The sequence below is a fragment of the Orbicella faveolata genome, unplaced genomic scaffold (genome assembly GCF_042242905.1).
Source record: "Orbicella faveolata isolate gen_17 unplaced genomic scaffold, um_ofav_v1 contig_46, whole genome shotgun sequence".
In the NCBI taxonomy this organism is placed as follows: domain Eukaryota; kingdom Metazoa; phylum Cnidaria; class Anthozoa; order Scleractinia; family Merulinidae; genus Orbicella; species Orbicella faveolata.
This window is the reverse complement of record NW_028301576.1, coordinates 26,387,144-26,392,677: the sequence shown is the minus strand read 5'-3', so window position 1 is coordinate 26,392,677 and position 5,534 is coordinate 26,387,144. Positions and strand designations below refer to the sequence as shown.

General features: G+C 37.5%; 1 pseudogene across 1 annotated transcript; it reads left to right on the top strand.

Moving 5' to 3' along the window:
• The first annotated feature begins 2,035 nt into the window (after positions 1 to 2,035).
• On the top strand, positions 2,036 to 3,722 carry LOC110055984 (uncharacterized; annotated as a pseudogene). Its single transcript, XR_016203437.1, has 3 exons — positions 2,036 to 2,072; positions 2,562 to 2,703; positions 3,339 to 3,722. The product of XR_016203437.1 is annotated as an uncharacterized LOC110055984 (transcript).
• The last annotated feature ends 1,812 nt before the right edge of the window (positions 3,723 to 5,534 follow it).

Sequence of the window (5,534 nt, the reverse complement as noted above, 5' to 3'; positions counted from 1 at the left end):
TACATGTGTCAGCAGTTGGAGGATTTCCATGTCAAGGCATGTTGCTAAAGATCTCTAAGAAAAATTGAAGATACTTGTTTTAGCCATAATCTTCAGGGAGAGCGATGGCAGGGCAGGAGCATGCTCTTTGTGTAAGGGAGGAAGCGGTGGACATTGTAATCATGTATTTGCATTATTGTTCCAGTTGAATGATTATTCATGTTTTAATATCAAAGACGTCCTGAGCGAAGCAATCTTTACAAGACTACCGCAGTCTTGGTATATTTCGAGAGCAGTTTCTCTGTGTTAATGACACTTGATTTTCTTGTTGTAGTATACCACTAAATCTGCATTTTTCTATTTAGATTAGGCAACAAAAATTGCAAAATATTTATGAATTCACCATGACTGTTAAATCCAGTGAAAAGTGTAGTAAATTTGCCCTCTTTCTTTGAGCTGTTCATTCAGAAAGAAGGTAGGATACAGTAAAATCATCAAACCAGGAATTCTAAGATGTTCATCTTTGCCAGTCCTGGCTGAGACTGACGTGACACATTTTCCTTCAGATGCTGCCGAATCCATTGCTTCATTTTCTTTTTTCCTTTGATTCATCTTTTCTAAAGCTTACTTCTTCACCGCTTATACCTTCTCCTGCTTATTTTTATTCCATGAAAAAAAAGGAACTGCATTGGCCTTCAATTGATTTTTTACTAGTGCAAGGATTGATAAAATCTTCTGATGTAAAGTGTTCGCTGTAGTACTGACATTGAAATATCGTGGATCTCTTTTCATTTTCACGATCCAAACAGAGGAGACTTTCAAAATTTCACGGAAACCCGTGAAACGACAGATCTTTTTGGTTAGCGGAGCTGTTCTGACAGTCTTTGGTGCAACAAAATCGCAGAGTCATGGCTTATTTTTCTCTAAATGACAATACGAATGTACTTGTTTTGGTTGTTGTTGTACCCAATTCAAGTCACGTGACACTCGTGCCTGAGTTAGCCGAATTTGTCTATTGCTTCCCAAGAAAAATAAAGTGATCGTAAATGCTCCACTTGATCTTTGGTTATTTCATAGCATTTACGACTTCGTCCTGGCGGTGCAAGATTCAGTGGAGCAGAATAAGATACCTCGAGTGCATTTTAAAAATCTGGATTGTCATGGCTTTCAGTCTGACTAGACAATAAGGTGATTAACTGTGTTAATGAATGGTTCATATTCTGAACAGGGGCTTGAAGTGCAGATGAAGGGATACCAGTTACATTTGTAACACCGCCAGCTAAATCATTCATTAGAAAAGACAAGGTACCCGATGCATCCAATAATCAATACCTTGTTTCAACTGAAAAGTCTGTCTCCAATATTAGCCAAAATATTGAAAACACTTTTAAGATCCTGAAGAAACAGTGCGAACCCATGTTCATTTCCTTCTCGTAACACCACTCGACGTGACCTTTGTTGACGAGCCACCATGTTGTTGGCACATGGCTGAGAACACTGCCGCAAACACGTATGGGACAAAAAACACAAAAATAATTCTGGGTTCTTTCAACAAAATGTATTTCTGTAGATAAAATAAATATTACCTTAAAAAAGCAATTAAATGGTATATAAAATTAATTTCTCTTCCGGAAAAATTTTTTTAAGGGATATCAAATTAATTCTCTATAGAAAAAAAAAAAGGTATAAAAATTTATAATTAATTTGAAATTGGAAATTCGACTATAACACACTATACATTATGATTAACTGTTTTTCTGGCGCCAAAGTGACATTGCGGCAAGTTTTGTAGCTTTTTGAGGAAAAGTCCAGTTGGATAATCCCAAAAGTGGTCACAGATGCTTACAGGAGTGGTTGCTTACAACAGCTTCTCATTACAATGTTTAAGTCACAGTTCAAACAGGGTTTCACAAAGGTGGTTGTCAATAGAACTGGCCAGTTACAAGAGTAGCTTTCACTTAATTGATTCTAAATTAGCCATTAAACTTAAAGCCCCCACATGTATGCATTACGGACGTATTTTTTTGGATTCTATTGAGAATACTGAGTAGTCCACATGGTGTTCTGTCATAACTGGGAAGAAATAATAGCTGGTAAGTTCCATGGTTTATCAAAATGTTGACTGTCAATTCACAATTGAAGCAAATATGAAAGGTTTTATCCAAGTTCCACGAAAGCAGTGTTTAGCTGGTCCATTTTCACAAAGTTTCCTGTAATCTCACCAAACAGTCTCTCATGTGCTGGTCCAACAGAACAAGGGGGTTTTACAGGCCAGAAACATAACTTTTATTTGTCACCACGAGGTGGTTTCATTTTACAGATTACAAACATTTCATTGACGTATCTGTCAGCGCCGTATTCTTTTCAAAATGCTACACCATGATGAAACCGCAACCAACGCAGCACTAAGTCTTGATTTTTGCAGGAAACAGAGCTTAGAGACAAAACTTCCCCCGCCTTTATCTTATAAACACGTCATTCCCAAGACTTCAAATTCTGCACACACCTTTCTTGTTGTGTAATCTTGCAATTACCAAAAAATGAAAGCAGTCTGAAGATGTTAAATTAGCCTCATGCACCAGAACAAGATAAATTAGCCTCCACCCAGAACAAGATAGAGAGGTGATGGCGAGACCTTCACGAAAGGATGGAGAGGTTTTTTAAAGACCAGCTTAAGTCATTAGTTGAAAGTGGAGAATATGATTCTAGTGACAAAATTGACAGGCATGAAATCTTGATAGTACCTATATGTACATGTATATTCTTGTAATTTTGTGGGTTTCTGATAGAGTGATTGCTTGTCAGAGCACACAATTTTCACCACACAATGTGGGTGAAAAATTTAGATCAGAAATCCAATTTGGCCTGTAACAAATACATTATTTTAGTATAGCATTAGAAAAGTTTTGGTAATTATATTTCATAATGTACATCAGCATAAATGTCGCAACCCCCACACTATATCTAATTGTGCAGCTCTCGGAGTAGAATAACATGGGATATGTCTTAGACAAACATGTATTGAGTTAAAAAATGTGAAAAGTTAATGGAAGGGTGGTAAATGATAATCTCTTATAGTAGGTGTGCCATATGGTAATAACAGATTGTTATTTGCTTTTTATAGTGTGAAAGGCTATAAAGGGCTCCCAGGGTCCTCAAAGTTCTTGCAATTCCTGGAAAACTCCCTTAAAAGTTTCCCTGGGCCCTGCAAAACTCCTTGAAATTCATTTTATTCCAACTACTGCTGAAATTTGAAAAAAAAAAGATTGATGAGAGCATGTAACTCAAGTAACTTTCTTAAATTCTCTATCCTAAAACTTGTACACTCATTTATAAATTTACTTTCATCACTTTTCTAGAGACTTGCTGGCCTATGTGTACATCCCTGTAATCCAAAAAGAACTAGATATTTTTAGAGAGTGTGTCTGAAACAATCACAGGACCTGTAAACAAAAAGGAAAATACCTGCCAGCAGGTGTCCCCAAGCATATTTACCATTTCCTGGAACAGTATAGTGGAGAACACTGTGGCATTAACATAACAGAGGAGCAACTACTGGAAGTGTCTGAATAATCTGATGTTCTGGAGGATACTGATGACTATTTGAGGCCAGCTGTGCGAAGGGAATGTGAGCAGCATTTGCCAGATCCTGATGACATTCAGCCCGAGGAAGCCAAGGATGCTTACCTATATCTAAAATTGCATGCTGACAAGAGTGTTTTTTGAGATTGTGGAATTGGTTTAGGGTAGGAAGATTCCATATTGGAAATTCGATCTTGAAATGTCTGGATTTAAAGGAATAGGATATCCAAGTGTATAGAATCAAATAATAATTATACATTTGTACTCTTAGTGCAAGCAAACTGTAATCTGTTGTACTCACTGAGAAAAATTTATATTCAAATCTTGAATATGCAAACTGCTTGCATTACTACAAGGATTGATTGCATTATGCATGCATGCACATGTTGTGACACCTGATAATTTTAACAATTGTAGCCATTTATTCTATCAAAAATTTCATCAAAGATTTGTGTATGCATCAATACACGTAAAACTATAACAGTCAACAATAGCAGTATATAACAGGGTTTCCATCAATACATGCAAAACTATAACAGTACCAACAACAATAACAGTAAGTAACAGTATCTGTTATAAAAGGCCCCATTCAGACTAGATGCTGTGCCCAGTTCAGTTCTCTGGCATGAGTAGCCTTAACATGTTTTTTTTCCTGGTGCTGAGTGATCCAAGTCAACAAAATGATGCCAGGCATTAATGGATGGGGTTCTGGGGTGTCTGACCAATGTTTGTTTCATTGTCTAGGCAGTGACTCTGAATGGGCTGTTTACCTGAAAACCCCAAGGTCAACCATGAAGATGACGATTTTAAAAATTACAAGTATGAGTGCTTGTTGTTTGAATATAATAAAATTAATTATCAACTGAAATGAAAAATTATATTCCAGCAGGTAGAAACTACAAACAACAATAAACTAGTCATCCAAGGGCCTTAAACAATGCAGAATAAAGATTTCCTTTTTTTCCTTCAGTTGCTGTTTTTACAACTTGTCAAGTTCAAGTAGATCACAGAACCTGTTGCAAATGTGCTCTTCCTTAAACTTGCAGATTCCCGGTGATGAAAGGTTTCCACAACAGAAAAAGATTGAATTGTCTGCACTGTCCAAATGTTCAGAAGTAGCAATTTCTGGATCACTAAGGGAATATACCACTCCTTGGATATATAGCACCATCAGCTGTTTGCCTGACTTGACATAACTATAATGGGAGAATGTCTCTGCCTTACTGCTTAACTGCTTTACTGCTTACCACCATCGCCACACACATATCCATTGTTGTTGACATGCTTCTGGAAGGTCCCCTCCAGGTACTCCTCAACTGTGACACACTGCCCATAAAGCTTTCCAAAGTAAACTTTGGTGTAATTGAGGTGACACCCATACTCAACTGGGGCTTCTGCAGCAAGCTTTTGAGCAAAGTTTCTTGCAAGTGCATTCATTTGGACCATTTTTCTAGTGTGAGTTTCCAGGGAAGAAAATAACCTTTCTATTTCTTGAACTTGATCTTGCTTAAACTTTTTAAGGACGTACTTACCAGGAGCGAGCTCACTAAGAGCGGTGGAAAGATATGCGTCCCTAAATGATCCACTAGCAAATTTTTCTTTCAACAGAGAAAGCCATGCTTCAAAGGGATTACGCCATGACATCTCACCTAGGTCGAACTCTTCCAGTTGGACCGAAAGAATGTCAACTGTAGGCTGAATGAGTTTTCAGACTTTTAACATAGCATTAAGTGGAACAGAGGTGACAACTCTTGTTGACATCAGTCGGGCTGGTTTCTCAGGAGTAACTTCATATTTTGTTTTTTTCATCTCTACTTTCTCGCACATTTTGCTTTCTTCGCTTCTTTTGATAAACTGCATGTGAAGTGCCTTCCAGTTCAAGATCTGACTCGTCTCAGTCCATGATGACCCCCTTTCTCCAGCCAGAATGTCACACTCCATGTCTTCAGCTTTAAAAAAGGGTTTGCATGCTT